The 17,614-nt window shown below is 35.6% G+C and overlaps 1 protein-coding gene across 1 annotated transcript in view; it reads left to right on the top strand.

Annotated features, from left to right (window-relative positions):
* PPP3CA (protein phosphatase 3 catalytic subunit alpha) overlaps positions 1–17,614 on the top strand; it is a 381,077-nt gene that overhangs the window by 84,142 nt on the left and 279,321 nt on the right. The window lies entirely within an intron of this gene.

Below are 17,614 nucleotides of genomic sequence, written 5' to 3'. Positions count from 1 at the left end.
CTGAGACAAGATTCAAACTCATGTCTTCTTGAATCCTGCTCTCTATCCACGACACCTGCTGCTTCTCCAAACAAAAGAAAAAAGAAAGGAAGAAAACTAACAACAAAAATAGATAGGAAAGAATACCTACAAGGAGAGGGTCTTCAGGAGTATCAGATGCTACAGAAAAATCTCAAGAAAAATGAGGATTGAGAAAAGGCTATTCAGATTTGGCTATTCAGAGCTCATTGGTAACTTTAGGGCAAAGAAATTTTAAATTGAGTGATTATGTTATAAACTGGATTGCAAAAGCATTAAGAAGAGAAGGAAAGGATGGGAAATAGGGCCTGTAAGAGTAGACAGATTTTTGTAGGAGTTTGACTAAGAAAGTCAGGACATAATATAGCTTGAGCAGTTGGTAGGGTCAGAAAGTGTTGGGTTTTGTTTTTAGTCAAAAGAGTGTTTTTTTTTTTGAATAATCTTGCTTAAAGGTACCATGGAAGTAACCAGGAGATATTGAGAAATATAAGCTAATGGAGAGAAATGAATGATTACAGGGGGAATCTGCTGCCTGATATAGGAGGGGATAGGATGAGGAAGAGGAGTTGGCTTTAGTAATGCTTGGCAAGGAGAAAGGAAAACAATCCATTGTAATTTGAGGACTTTCTGTACATTGTTTTTCCTTGGAAATATTTACAGTGTGATACAGTATAACATCACACAATATAGCATAATAATCACAACATATTATGTAATCTAAAGTATATAAAGCACTTTTCTTGAAGCAGACATGTAAGGTAGAGTAAATATTATCACCCCCATTTTGCATAGAAGGAAACTTGTTCAAAGAGACTAAGTAATGTCTGTGATCACATGAACAGTAAATATTAGAGCTGGGGGTCAACTCCAGGTCTCCTGACTCCCAAACTAGTCTTCTTTTTCTTTACCAAATATGTTCTAAAACTCTTCAAATTTCTAGTTGTTTGGATAAGAAGACATTGATTTCAGATGAATTTTCTGAATAGGTATATATGTATTATATATACATATGTGTGTATATATACACATATGTATGTGTGCATATGTACATACATACATATGTATGTGTGTATATATACACACATACATATATGTATGTGTGTGTGTGGAGAGAGAGAGAGAGAGAGAGAGAGAGAGAGAGAGAGAGAGAGAGAGAGAAAGACTGAGGATCCCAGCTTTGAGCTCTTGTTAAGTTTACCACTATATTCACTATAGTACTGGTGACATACAAAGATAGATATCTCTTCATGAGAATATACATAATATTATGCACACAAACACCTCCTAACAAAATCTCTGTCCCAGAAAAGACTATGTAGAACACTGCCCATTTGAAGTGGTGCTTGATTTTTTTTTTTAATAATGATCAATTTCACATGGGACTTTTGAAGACACCTACTTAAAATCATACAAACTCTGTACTGGACTAGTGATCTTCTCTGTGGATTATCTGACCTTCTGTGAGCACTGAGGAAGGAGCCAGAGAAGCACTGCTTTGCTGCCTGCTCTCTTGATTTACTCCCTATGAGGTCTGCAGCCTAGCAGGAGCTGGAAGGAAGACTTGCTGTGAGAGAGAGCCAAAGAGCTTGCTGTCTGAGCCCTGGATCTGGGCAGTGTTTCAGCCTAGTAACTGGATCTATCTCTTCCTCTGCCTATTTCTCCTGACCCCCTTCCACCCAGTCTCATGAACTCAATCTTCAGAATTACTTCATCTCCTTAATTAAGTCAATTATTGAATCCCTGCTATATGAGTCGCATTCTGCAAGTTGTAATACTGGAAAAACAGAAGAAACAGAAGATTGATATGGGATCTACCTTGAAGAGGCTAGCTGGGAGAGACAACAGGCAATATGATGTAAAGAGAATTTCAATATGTGAATCAAAAGAGTACAGGCTGGATAGATATATAACTGATGAGAGGATGCAAAATACAGGATGCTGATTAGAGAATTACTGAGGTTAATTGGGAAAGGCTTTTCCAAGAAAGCATGGATCAGACATCAAGATTAGAAAGAGGAGCTCTTACCAGCCTAGAGGTCAAGTCACAGAGTATCGATGTCTAGTATAGAGTAGGAGGAATATCTAGGGAATTCTGCCAATTTTCCAGGTTCAAGTTTTTACACCAACCCAGAGTTCAAGGGCAGAGCTCAAATCTTCCTTATTCCTTGGCCATGAACCTCAACTTGATCACTGCTGGTCACTTCCATTTCCCCACCAATACCTTCTACTTTTTCATCTTCCAATTTTCATAGTGAGGATAGAAAGTAGAAAACAATGGAGATAAGACCATATTCATTTCTACATTAATTCGGGATTACCTCCTACATCCACCATCACATTTATACTATCTGTCATGCCCCTAGTCTACTGAAAGTGCTACCTTGCTAGTATTTGACATTAAGGGCTATAGTAGTTATAAGAAAAAGCTAGGATGAACTTGGAACCAGTATAGTCCTAGAGAAGAGCGATTGGCTAGGCAGACGTGTGTTTATTGCTTTATATTTTATTATTTGGGATGTAAATCCTCAGTATATCCTAAAATAAAGGCATCTTTCTATTACCAAATCAAATATAAATAACTTTTGGATTATAGACAACATAAGAGTAGATAATAAATTTTAAAATAGAATTACCCTTTCATGTACAGAGTGAGTAAAAAGTCTCTCTAAACTTAACAGAGATCATAGGATCATAAATTTAGACCTGGAAGGGTCCTCAGCAGGGACTGAATCCAAGCACAGACAAAAGAAATTCCCACTCTAGTGGACCTGACAAATGGTTATCCAGCATCTACTTAAAGACCTCTAAGAAAGGGAAATCCATTGCGTCTTGAGGCTGCCTATTCCACTTTTGTACAGTTAGGAAGATGTCCCTGAGAGCAAGCAGGAAATGAGCTTCCACTCAGTGACTTCCACTCATTGCTTCTAGTTCTGCCTTCTTGGGCCAAACAAAACAAACCTAGTCTGTCCTTCACATGATAGTCCTTGAAGATAGCTATCCCATCTCCTCCTGCGCCCCAAGTCCTCTTGACATCTTGTTTTTCTTCTATTAATCCTAGTATGGTCCTTTACCATTTTAGCTGCCTTCTGGACACTTAAATGTTCAATCAGTCTTCTTCAATTGTGGTATCTAGAATTGACAAAACACTCCAAATGTGAATTGACCAGGATAGAGTAAGAGGGACTATATGCTCCTTATTCCTGGAAGCTGGGCCTCTCAATGCAACTCAATATTGCAGCAGGTTTTTTGGCTGCCTCCATGACACTGCTGGGTCATATTGGGCTTACAATCTGCCCCCAATATTGTTTTAGAAATGGTTTATAGTTTTGCCCACCTTGTTCTAAACTTGTGAAGTGCTTTTTTTTTTCAGATTCAAGTGTAAGACTTATAATTCTTCTTATTGTATGTCGTCAGATTAGACTTAGCCCAATGTTTTAGTTTATCAAGATGCTTATGGATTGGGACCTGGCATCTAGCATTTTGGCTTTCCCTCCCTTCCAGCTTTGTTTCATCTGAAAGTGTGATTACCATGCCACTTAGGGCTTTATTTAAACTATTGATGGAGATGTTAAAGCACACAGGGTCAAGATCAGATTCCTGGAGCACTCTATTGGTAACCTCATGCTGAGGTGACATAGAACAATTAATAATTATTCTTTGAGTTAGAACGTTCAACCAGTTGCAAATCCATCTAGATGTTGATTGTGTAGTGCGCATTACTTTATCTCTTCCCCCACAAAAATAGCATGAAATATTTTATCAAACTTTTCACTTGCCTTTTAACCAGTTTAAAATATGCCTCTTCTCTCTCTCTCTCTGTCTCTATCTCTGTGTCTCTGTCTCTGTCTCTCTCTCTCATTCTCTTCCCCCACTCCATTTCTCCCATAAGAATATGAGAGCTTTTTCTTCTTTTGGCAAATCTAGGTAAGCTATATCTACAACATTCCCCTGATTTAACAACATATCAGCCCTGTCAAATAGTTTCAATAAACATTAATCAAATGCCACTTACTGGGCTGAGCTCTGAGGATAAAAAACATGAGTGTTCCCACCCTCAAGGGGCTCACAGTGGGAGAGACCATACATAAAAAGAAGCTGAAAGGCTTGGTTGGGGGGGGGGGGAGGAAAGAAAGGTTTCTTGGTGCGGGGCATGATGAAATCATGCAGTCTGGGTGGGAAATAATCTGAAGAAGTGAGAGTTTCTGAGCTGATTTCATCTTTCAAAATGATAAGTTTCTTAAGATGATGAAGTCCAGGAAAGCAACCAGGTGGGGAAGGATGAAGAGAATTGTGTGTGTGTCTGTGTGCTCTCCTTAAATAGATGAAGATCTCAAAGTAGTTCTCTAAGATCCTGCCTCCACACCCTTCATTCAGAGAAAGGGAGGGGCCCTAAAGGCAAGGGGTGCTGAGGAGGTATGCATCTCAGAGTACTTATTAGTAAGGCATGATTTGTTCTCGATAAAGCCATGCTGGTTCTTTGTCATCACTGCTAGAAAAGTCCAGATACTCACCAACCATCTAATGATTACTAACTATCTTTATTAGAATTTTTCCAAAAATTGACTTATCTATTCAGCATGTAGGTATCCTTAATGAGTTCAGTCACCAGGTGAGCCACAATCTGGAGTACTATTGTAAAACTTAAGACATGATTACTGATATTCTTGATTTTTTTTTGGTGGGGGGAGATCTTAATAGAATGGGAGAGACTGAAGAACAATAAATGTTTCAGTTTTTTTTTAAAAGGAAGAAGTTCAAGTCTACGAGTATAGATCAGTGAGGATGTCTTCTTTTGCTTTCAGTTTTCCAGAGCACATTTTGCTTGGGTGCTGAGGGGGTGGTGCGTGGGGATGTGCCATTTTCTTTTAAAATTGACAACTTCTGTTTTTTATCTTACCTACATTTCCAATTTATTTCTCCCCCTCCCAGAAAACCATTTTTTAATTTAAAAAAATTTAAGAAGAGTTTTTAAAAAAGTTTAGCTAAGTATGACATTATAAGAAATATTTCCCATCCATAGTACTCCAATTCCTCAAAGAAAAGAAGGAGGTATATTTTCATATCTCTCCTTCAGGGCCAACTTGGCCATTTTAATTTTATAGCAGTATCTATTGTTTTGTCATTGTTGTTTATAGTTATGTTGTTGTAGTCATTGTTTTAAATTGCTTTCCTGGTTCTGCTTATTTATTAGTTCACATAAGTCCCAGTCGTTTATGTTTTCATCATTATATCTTGTTATTTATAGTACAGGAAAATTTCACTGAGTTCATTACCATAATTTATTTAGTCATTTCCAAAATGATAGACACCTGTTTTGTTTCCAGTTTTTTGCTATTTAAAAAAATAGTGCTAAAATATTTTTAGTGCAAATAGGCACATATCATCGATCTCTTGGATGTATATGCCCTGCATTGGGACCTTTGGATCAAAGAGTATTTTACTCCCCTTTTAACAAAATTATAATGTCAAAATGCTTTCTCAAATGGTTGGACTGATTCATAGTTACTGAAACAGTGTTATTATTGTGTCTGCATTTTTATAACCCCATCCAATATTAACTATTACCATATTTTCTCATCTTTGTAAAATTTTCAGGGTGTGAGGTGAAACTTCAGTACTATTTTGATTTGCATTTTTCTGAAGCACATTATTAAGCAGATGGATTTTGAGTACTTAGAAAAGGGAAGTAGTGTTCCCCCAGATCCTCCATAGCTTCATTAACAAAAGGTCATGTGAAAATAACCTCGTTTCCTTATTTGATAGAATAACTAAGCTGGCAGTTAAGGGAAATGCTAGAGATAGAATGGATTAAGATTTCAGCAAACATTAATTGAACTCATGCTAGTAAACACAAGTTACGTGTAGAGTCAGATGAATTTGTAACTGGTTGAATGACTAAATGCAAAGAATAGTCATCAACAGCTTCAAATCAAGCAGTAGAGAAGACTCTAGTGACGTGCTCCAGAGACCTAGCTTTGCTTTTATGCCATTCAATACTTTTGCCAATAACATGACTGAAGCATAAAATGTGCAGTCATAACATTTTTGTATTACTCAAAGCTGAAGATAGTTAACATATTTGATGATGATCAAAAAGGTCTTCAGATCTCTAGAATGATTAGCTAAATTGAATGAGGTGAAATATAATACAAATAAATGTACAATTCTACACCTGACCTCAGAAAATCAGTTTCACAAATACAGGATCTGGCTAGATAATTCTTATTTTTTAAAAAATGAGAGTGTTGACTGGATTGAAAGTTCAAAAAAAGGCAGTGATGTACTGTGTCACATTCATAGATGTACAGTGTTTAGAATGAGGAAAAAAATATTGCCAATATACTCTGCATTGGTTGGACCATGAATTACAGTGTTCAGCCTTACTCAGCATATTATATAATAGAAACTGTGATGTATAAAAAGTTCTAGACAGTTTCTGAGTAATTAATCATTTTATTAATCATTAATTAATGATAATTAATGACAAAGAGTCAGTGGCACTCTCCAATGCCCAAAGACCCCTCATGGAACCCACTCAATGCTTATATGCCTTTGGAAGAGTGGGTGTTCCTGAGAGTGGCAATAAACTCTGACTGGTTAATAATTAATGAGAAGAATGAATCTTATAATGAGAAGTATACCTGTTCTAGTGAAGTGCTGGGGGACATGACTCTGATCACTCTCACTCCCAGACCACCCCCAGTATCAGGCAGTCTGGACACAAGATCTACTCCATGCGCAAACCTGCCTGAGTGGGACAGAATTCACCTTAGATTAAATTCTTTGTAAGGTTTTCTAGTTGGATGGGGCAACAACTCTACCTAGATAAGATGGTCTAGGTGAGGTAAATTCTGGGGAAAGGTCAGGGATCTCCCCAATAATTTGTTATTTGATAATGATTTCTCTCAAAAGAGACAAGTTGAAGCATACACATATCCTGGTAACCATGATAGATGAAACATTTATTAAATGCTGACTATATACCAGGCACTATGATAAGCACTGGGAATATAATATAAGCAAATATAAAGATAATCCCTGACCTCAAAGAGTTTACATTCTAATGGGAAAATCCATTGCAAAAAAAGGAATCTGAAAATCAGGGGAAGGGGATCTACCCCAGAGTAAGTCTAGTGAATTAGGAGTAGAGTCAAGAGAGGAGTGAGCTTTGGCTTGGATACTTCTTTAAAAGTAGATTCCAGGGAGGAATTTACCAATTGGAATAATGAGCAGAGGCATTTTTCAGAATAAGCAGACCTCTAAGGGGAGAGATGGAAATATCAAAACAATCAGGAGCAGAGCCAAGAGAAAAATGAGCTTGATTGGCATGGGTACTTCCTCAAATTGAGGTCTAGGCAGGAACTCTCCAATTGGAAGAGCAGGGAGAGTGAGTTCCCAGAGCGAGAAGACCATACGGGTGGAAGCATCTTCCAAGGTGATTAGACTTTTTAACCAGAGGTATTTTCAAAGGTGAAAAGATTCCTAGGGTAGAGATGGAAAACTCTGGAGTCAGGAGTAGAGCCAAGAAAGGAGGAAACTTGGATCTCAAATGGGAGAAAAATTCACCAATTAGAAGAGGCAGCAGAAGCATCTTAAACCATGATGATAAAAAGAATGGAGAACATGCCTTACAAACACCGAGGATTTTGAGGAACTGAGGATATTAGGCAGGAGAAGCAAAGAATTATAGAGTGGCATGATAGCCATGTTTATATATTTAAAGGGCTATGTTGTAAAAGAGGGTTTGGAGCTATTTTGTTTGGCCCTTGAAGTGCAGGATAGGAAAAAATGGTTTAAATTTATAGAGACGAAGATTATGTTTTAATATAAGAAAAAATTCTTAATTATTATATCTATGCAAAATCAAATAGAATGCTTTGGGAGATACAGGTTCCCTCATTCAATGGAGATCTTCAGGTACAAATTGGATCACCACTTTTAGGCACAGTCATAGAAGTGATTCCTAGCCAAGCACTCATTACATGGTCTCCGAGTTTCCTTCCAGGTGTTATGTTTAACAACCTTGAGAATAAATTAGCGTATCCCACTCTTTACAAAATAAGCCTCTACACAGGAAGATTGAGTTCAATTGAAAATAGATTTGTTTGCAGAATGGTGCCCTAGACTGAAGTGCTTTTGGGTCTAAAACTCATGAAAACTTGGGAATTCCAGAGAACTGAATTAATATTTAGGCATATCTTACACTAGTCCAGGAGGTTTAAAGGTTTAAAAAACACTTTCTTTATAACAACTCTGTTTGTAGGTTTCATTGGATTATCATTGACAGATATTATTCTTTCTTTTTTTTTTCCCAGATGGGGAAATGAAGTCTCATGTCAATTACCTAGAGTCTTAAAGCTAGCAATTTTCAGAGTCTAGATTTAAAAGCAGGTCACCTGATTACCAGTACAGTTATCTTTCTACTGTATCATGTTTAACCATTTGAAAATATTTTACTATTTTTTTCACAAGGCCCTTTTACTGTTTGTAATTTTTTCTTCATGTAGTTTATGAAGTGTTACAATAATATCCTTTCTGTAGACCCGCTGTATCTGCCTTTGAATAGCTATTTAGCCAGACACTAAAGAGAGACTTCTGTTAGAATAGCCAACCAGATTTCAAGCTCTTTTGGGGAAAGGACCTTATTGTATGTTTATTGTAGCACATTTCACAAGGTATGTGCTTAATAAATGATTGCTAAATAAGTGTATGAAGGGAAGAAGAAAGGAAGTGAAAAAAAGAGGAAGGAGGAAGGAACTGGCCAGTTCTTATAGAGTACATGATGGGTCTGGTCTTACGGCAGGGACTTCTTGCTCTGTTTCTTAGAACTCAGATTATATGAACCTGGGGGAGCATATCTCACTATCTAGTATAACCCTTTTAGTAAAGTCATCTATTGTGGGGACATGAATATTGAAATTTGTTTAACTCTATTCATTTTACTTTCACTCCTTTTTCCTGATTTTTTTGCAAGTGAGAGTTAGAATTCAGCTATTTCAAATTGGATTTTAAGGAGTTTTTAAAATATAATATTCATTTCACTAATGTCACATTGAATCTTTATTATTTTGAAGATAGTAAGTTATTAGCTGCATATTTTCAGGTAAATCCTAATGTTTCCAATTAGAATGCATTTTAGTCTGGATGTTGGTACTTTGCTGAAGGAAATGTTGATTAGTCTCTTTGGTGGAGTGGAGCAGGAGAAAGGGGAACTGTTAAAAGAAAAAAAAATACTTCAATATATCTGGATCCATGAGAGAAACCACATGGGGATATAGCAATAGTCTTCTTATGACTGAATTCTCAACTAATAAATGACAGAAAAGCTCATTTGAGATTGGAGATAATTAAGAAGAAGAGGATTTGTGAGCACTATAAGCATCTCTGTGTTTTGGAGGAGGAATTGAGGACACCAGAGAAAAATTAAATAATGGTATTTATTTAAAACTATTGGACAATTTCATAAACTACTTACTGACCAGGGAGTTCCTTACAGGCCAATTGAATAAAATAATCTGTGCTTTTTACATATGTAGCTCATCGAGGGAATGAGTCATAGCTTGAATCAAGACCCTTTAGTAAAAGTAAAGAGAAAGCCAGTAAACAGACTGAGGATTTGCCAAATTGTGTCAGGTACCAAATTTAGTTTCAATCATCTAAAAAGTCTTCTTCTTAAACAATCTTTCAGTGAAATTTGAAATTCCTTGATCCAGAGATCTGAGAGTTATTTGCCTCTTTCTTTTTATTAGAGGGCCAATTCCTTCACATAGAACTTAAAAAAAATGACAGCTCCTCTCATACTTCTAAATTCCTGTCTATCATTTGCTCATTCCCTTTCATTTTTACCTTAGATTGGGGGTATTTTAAAAATATAATTTTTTAGTATTTTCAAGTTTGTCATTGTGTAGAAATAAAGGTTTCATATTTCATAAATATAAGGATGTTATAGGCGCTGGGGCACAATAAAATGTGAAGAAGTAAAAATGTATATGTAAAAACATATAGAAATTCAAAGTAATTTTAATCTTTTAATAAGCTTTTTTTAAAAAGCATTAAGATCATGTTTTTAGATGGAGGAGAAGTATCCTACAGGCAAAGAAAATTTCTCCCATTATTGTTCTTGTGAATAGCAGTGACCCAATATGTTGGTCTTGGGAAAGACTGGGGAAAATACTTGTTAGAGTATTTCCATTTTATTGTGATAGAAGCACACCATGTCTCCACATATATGGAAAACATAATTTGATTTGCAGCACAGCAAAGTCTAGACTACTTTCAGTAATAGAGGGGATAATCCAAAACTTTGGAAAATCCAATTATTTGCTATTGGAATGCATTTAACCATTTTTGAACATGGGTGTGTCAGATGTTCCAGCACTTGACTTTCAAACAAAATAATGAAAACCCAATGTGAAGACTTATTTAGTTAGTATAGAAAGCTGTCCATTCTCTGCATGCATTCACAGTGCTCAACTCTTCCCTGAAAGCTCCTCCGGTCTGGGAACTGATTTCTCAAAATGTGACATAAGATCAGTCCCTTTAATCAACTCCAGTGTTCCTCTTGCAGAATAATTGTTATGATTCAGTGAAGGTAGGGAATAAATACCAATCAAGGAAGAGAATTTAAAATCAGTGCTAGTTGATAATCATGTAGAGACCAAAGCTTTCTAAAATCAGTTTCTATTGCCTAAATAACTGAGTCCTGATAATTTACTTCTCTATATAGATTTTTTTCTATATGTAGAATTAAATAGACTGTGTTAAAGTTTTCCTGTGATAATTAAGTTCATGTCAAATATTGAAAATGCAAGGGTAAATGATGGGTATAATTGCTAACATTTTAAAAACAGTAAAAATATATTACTGATGGTTTTCTTTAAAATTAATGGCTAAAATGATTTTTGTTTGTTTGTTTAAAGATACCAACCCACTGGACTGATGTGGTATGGAAACTTCATGTAAAAAAAACCACAACAAACATTTGTTTAACAGCAACATATTGGTAGTTTGCATTTTCCACATTTATTCTTTTCCTTTAACCTTCTGGCTTTCTCACTTATGACAAGTCATTTCATATAGGGAAGTCTAACAACATGAAGCTGTCCATTCATGGTGGTGCTGACTCATAAAAACAATAAAAGAAATCTAGCATCACTAGAAGACCAAAACCCAAGCAACAGAAACCTCAAACCCAAATAGCAGAAATGGTATTGTGTTGTGCAGTTATTTCAGTCATGTCCAACTCTTTGTGACCCCATTTGGGGTTTTCTTGGCAAAGATACTGAAGAGGTTTGCCATTTCCTTCTTTAGCTCCTTTTACAGATGAAGAATTGAGGCAAATAGGATTAAGTGATTTGCCCAGGGTCACACATAGTAAGTCTTTAAGGTTAGATTTGAACTCAGGTCTTCTTGACTCCAGGCTGGGGGCTCTTTTCATTGTACCACCTAGCTGCCCTAGAAATGAAATACTAGGGCTCTTATTCTTATTCCTTGTGACCCAATTTTGTTCCATTTCACCCTCATATCCCTCTCTTATTAATGAGAAAACAAGCCATACTGCTTATTGGTTGCCAAAATGAGAGCATATTGACAGTAGTAATATCATACACCATCATTTATTTTAAGAAGTAAAGATGTTTTCACATAGTAGTAAGTGTTACATAAGTGACTTTCCCAGGGTTGCGTGGCCACTGTGTGTCAAAGGAGGGACCTGAACCCGAATCTTCATAGCTCTTAGACCAGCTCTTTACTAACTAAGCCATGCTTCCAAGTGTTAGGAAAATTATCCATTCTAATATGTCCTAAGGCAGTGTGTTATAATGAGTAAGTACTATTTCAGGAGTCATGAAAAATGCTTTTTACTCCTGACTCTGCTACACAGCTGTGTGAGCAAGTGAATTATCCTCTCTGGGTAGCAGTTTCCTCATGTGTAAAATCACAAGGTTGAACTCGATGACCTCCAAGATTCCTATTTACGCTAATATTAATTAGAAAGTACTATTTGGTCTATTCTTGAAAAGAGCTAGGTACTATATTTTTTAAAAGAATGATCATATTTAGAGTGTCATATCAAAGATTTCAAAGTATTTGATAGAATTCGGTAATCAGAGTTCTACAAGAGACTTCAAGGTTCATCTAGTTTGACTCTCATATTTTCAGAGGAGGAAATAGACCAAACAACTTACCCAAGGTCACACAGATAATAAGTGATTAAGCCAAGGCTTGGACCAAGATCTCTTTGATTGTAAGTCTAGTGTTCTTTCTTTTAGAAGATATTGCCTCTTTAGGTGTTGATTATATTCTTTTTCTTTCATTAGTAATGTTTATTATGACGTATACACACACATACATGTATAAAGAGAAGTATGATATTTGGGAAGAAAGAAAAGTAAGCATAAAATTAATGGCTTAAATAATCAGAGAAAAAGATAAAATTAAACCTCAAAACTTGACTCCCAATATAAAATAAAACAATTTTGAACAGAACAGTAGTTTAAACAATTCCCCAACTGATTTACCATCTATTGTTGATATGTATAATATAGAGTGGTGAGAAAACTGTAAAAACAAGGCAGAAATGTGTGATTTAGTTTTAAAGGTTAGAACCTCATGTGAAGAAGGTGACAGACAACTTTCTGTGGAATTTCAATGACATTCAGCCAATGGAAACCAGGCTGAATTAATAATGGTCTCTTTCCTACTGATAATATGTTTCTGAAACACTACCACCTTTGGCATCTTATCTTGCCTTTTCTTTTATGTTATTTTGCTTGGGCAAGCAATGTGAAAACACTCAATCTTAAATAAAACTAACGATGTGGCTGACCTATATAGAAAGTGGTGTACACCAGAGTATGGTCCACATTGATCTTTCCTTTGGTTCTTCCACCAACTCTTCATTGACTATCCACAAGGCACACTGGCTTTCAGCAACCAAACAGCTTTTTTTTTTGTTCTTAAAGGATAGAGATTACAACTAAAAGTTTTCTTTGCTATAAGGCCATACCATTTAAAAGGATATCAGATATCAGGTATGTGCTGTCTGGACAATATCACTACTTCTTTGATGCTGAAAGATGAAAATCAAGATTTACTTTGGAAAATGAAACTCATATTTTTATACATTATTCCAGTTGCAGAACTGCTAATTGTTGGCATACAGCAATTAAGAATCCTTGAGTGCTCAGTTTTTGCTATTAAAAAGTCATGAAATATTGAACACACCTTTTGTGAGGCAAAACTCAGGGTCTAATGCCCAAAAGGTTCTTTTTGAAGTCAGCATAGTACATTGCTAATTTGTTTGAATATTTCCTCTAATGACATAACTAGGTGATAAAGTAAATAGAGAGCCAGGCCTAGGGTCAGGAAGACCAAAGTTCAAATCTGGCAACAGATACTTATGAACCATGTGACCTTGGGCAAGTTACTTGACCTCTCTTTGCCTCAGTTTCCTCAACTTTAATATAAGGATAATGATAATAATAGCACCCATGTCCAAAGGATCCTCCCAGAGAGTCAAATAAGATGATAGTTATAAAGCTCTTAATACTGTGCCTAGTACATAGTTGGCACTATAGAAATGCTAGCCAGTATTATTAGTCAACAAGCATTTCTTAAGCATGTACAAGATCCCTTGTCTACCTCTTCTTTCTGATTATTGTTCTCTATCTTCCCATGAGTTTATCTTGGGTTAACCACCCAACACATTAGGAGTCTTTGCCTCCAACTTTTTCCTGACATTGAGAATACTCAGGGTGCCCTCCTACCATCCATCACATTATGCAAATATCCAGCCAGTCTTCTTTTTTGGTCACACCTTTCTCTAATGACATCTTTTACTTCTGTGGCAGCCTGATTAAACCTACCAGCTGCTTCTGTGTGATATTCATTTTTAAATCCTTAGACACTGTTATGCTCTGTGTTACCCATCCTCATAACAATATTGGCAGAATAAAAACATGGAAAATATGGACTTCTGCTTGTGGGAGAAGTCTGGGGTCATTGAAGGAGCCTTGCTATTTTCTGGAGGCAATCCAGACTGTAAGCAATAGGAATAGTGACTTGGCAGGTACCATTAGTCAGAGAAAATTTATCTGATAACTACCCCTCACTTTTACCACTGTTCTCTTATTTAGTGGACATATGATGTTCATAAACTTCCCTGCAGAGCTAATCTTTAGATGGATTTCCCAAATGCCAAGTAAGTTAAAAGAATCAAATGTCATGGCTGAGTCTATAAACATAACATAGCAACCAATTCAAGATAGTATTCTTGGCTTTTCTTTTGCTATAGCTGCCTAAGTGGAGAGATAGAAATAATATCAAAGGAGATAATGTATATGATTCTCCTTGTAAACTTGAAAGTGCTATGTGGATGTGAGTTATTTTATTACTACTGTTACTAATTATGCATAGCTTTTATTCATAGAACATTTCAAGGCTTATTGGTACTTAGCTTTAAAACAAATCCTGCAAGAGTCCAGTAAGATAGGTAATATAACTACAATTATTCTTATTTTACAAATGAGGAAACTAAGGCTCAGAGAAGTGTCATAGTAGTAGTGGTAGTGGTAGTGGTAGTAGTAACACTTCATATTCTTTAGTTCTTCAAGGTTTACAGAGCTCTTTCCTAACCACAACCTCATGAGTTGGGTAGTACAAATATCACTCCCAGTTTTACAGAAGAACAAAATGGAGTTGAGTGAATTCATGCATATAGTCATACATCTTTTAAGACTTTATGCCTTCAGATCCAGGACTTTATCTGTTATACCCGGCTGCTTCTGTGCCATTAATAGCACAAAGGCCTCACCACCTTTCTAGTCTATAAATGCTCTTCACACGTGTAACTCACTGTCAGAACACAGAATACAGAATACACATTGAGGCTAGTATCTTTCTGACAGCAGATAGTTTGTATGGCTCCATTATCATCATTATGTTTGCATAGATATGCCTTTTAGGCACATTTGAAATTGTGTGAAAAGTGTTCCTTCTCTCTCTCCATTTCCACCAAAATCAGTTAATTTGTTGCAGCCATCACCATATGAATTGTTGACCACCATGTCTGTCAGTTTTTGTAGGGATGACATTAGCACCAGGTGCTCTCCTAAGGGATGATAATGAATGTTTGATGTATTTCAGAGGGTGTTGATATTGACTCAAAGAGAGTTCAGAGCTTGATGAAAGACTCTGATCTTTTCCCCATGATTGATAGAGGTTCAGGGACCAGTGTTTACCACCTTTAGAAAGGAGTCACTAAGATACCCTCGCCTGGCAGTGATCTATTGCAATTCCAAAGGTTTGCATGTAGGTGTTCTTTACCTTATTGACTTGTAAACAATGTGTAGATGTTTATAGAAAGCAGACATACAATGTTATGGAAACAAAATGTTACAAGAATTTATGCCACAAGAACAGGTTTTGGCTTCTCCCCACAGGAATTTTACTCTAGTCTATCAAGTATGAACCTGAAAAGGAAGAAATTATTTTCTGAAATAAAGAATTAAAAAAACATATAGAAACTGTAAAATAATTATTCCACAAAACAAAGGTATTACTAAAATGAAAAATTCTTGTCACATGGATTGCCATGTACACACCAATCACATTAATTTATAATCATTTGATTCAGAATTTGTGATAATTTTGGCAGTGCTAGGCTACGATTGACTTTTGCTAAATTCTATTTTCACAGATAATGCTAATTAATATTATAAAAAAGATTGAAATACCTAAGTAAGCACTCTATTTTAAAACACCCAAGCACTTTAGAATCATTAGATAGATAGATATAGATAGATACACACACACACACACACACACACACACACACATACATACATACATATAGGTATAGATCGATGTGCAAAGCGGCTATCATAATGTGGTTGAGTGGACAAACCTGAGTTCTACTCCAGCCTGTGGCAGGTTGCTGGCCTGTGGGCCTGTGGCCACATCACTTAAACTCTCTGTGCTCCAAGCTGCTAATACTCTAAGTTACCATACTGATGTTGAGTTTAATAACAGTAATAACTACAGCAATGACTGCCTTTTATTTACGGCTTTCACATTCGCAGAATGCTTTACCTATATTATTTCATTTGACTTCCAAAACATTCTTGTGAACTAGGGACTACAGGGATTATTCTCATGAAATCACATGTCCATACTGGAAAAAAAAAGAAAAAGAAAAAGGATATGTTAATTACATGTCATGTTAGTATCCTGGGTGGCAGCTTGTCAAAATTCCTGGTGCTGCCAACACTTAACAAAGCATTGAAAGAACTTTGGGCATCAGGATTAGTGGCTCATTGTCAAGGGAGAAGTAGATCTCTCCTGGAGTTTCCCAGGACTCTGTTCTTGGCTCTGCTCTAGTCAACATATTTATCAATGACTTGGATAAAGATATAGCAGTGTTGATTAAATATGGGGATGCCATGGAGCCAGAAGGGATTTCCAAAACCTTAGATAAGACAATAAGAATGCAAAAAAAAAAAATTCTTCACAGGTTTGAATGATGCATTGAATTGAAATAGTTGAAATTTGATGGGGATAAACGAAAAGCCTTGTGTATGATTTTTTTAAAAAATCAGTTCTATAAGTAGAGAGCAGGTTAGTAATTGCTTGAAATCAATTGATATGAAAAAAGTCTGTGGGTTTTCATGAACTCTGAGCTCTATATGAATTAATAGAGCAATATAGCAAAAAACAAAGACAAATAATGTTATATCTTTGTATCCCTTTGTCTAATGTTTTAGTTGCTTAATAACTATTAAATATGAGAAAATGTTGAAGAACCTGAGACTATTTAGCCAGGACAAGAGACTTGGGACATAAGAGCTATCTTCCACTTTTTTAAATTTTATAGTATGGAAGGGAGATTAGGACTTTTTTTTTTTTAACTTGAGCCCAGAGTACAAAACTAAGAGCAGTCACTCATGGTTGTTAGCATGTTTGAATTCAATATAAGGAAAAACATCATAACAATGAGAATTATCTACATGTATAAGCTGTTATCAAATTGACTATTGTCTCAGAGATGGGGGAGGAGAAGAGATTAAGAATTTGGAACTCAAATTTAAAAAAAAAACTTTAAAATTGTTTTGGTATACAATTGGGAAAAATAAAATATTAAAAGAGAAAAAATAAATAATTTTCATTATCTCAAAATGGAATGATTTGAGAAAGAATCCATTTCATAACACTAAATCATAGAACATATGTTCCTTTTTTTAAAGAATGATTTTATTTTATTTTTTTTCTCAAATGTATGTAAAAACAATTTTGTAACATTTTAGAAAATAATTTTGAGGTCCAAATTCTTTCTCTTTCTACTCCCTTCTTGAGAAAACAAACAATTTGATATAGATTATATACATTCAGTCATGAAAAATATTTCCACATTTCTCATGTTGGAAAAGAGAAGAGACCAAAAGAAAATAATAATAAAGAAAAAAAATATTTTGATTAGAACATACATTCCTAATGCCTAAATTGTCCCTTTCCCATTTTATTTGTGAATTGGTCCTATGTTTACAATTGTATAGGGATCTCTTGCTTCCTCTGCCAATGTATATGTGGCGATCAGAATCTT

This window comes from Vombatus ursinus, unplaced genomic scaffold (assembly GCF_900497805.2).
Source record: "Vombatus ursinus unplaced genomic scaffold, bare-nosed wombat genome assembly UNPS02009975.1, whole genome shotgun sequence".
Taxonomy (NCBI): domain Eukaryota; kingdom Metazoa; phylum Chordata; class Mammalia; order Diprotodontia; family Vombatidae; genus Vombatus; species Vombatus ursinus.
This window is presented reverse-complemented; position numbering and strand designations above follow the sequence as displayed.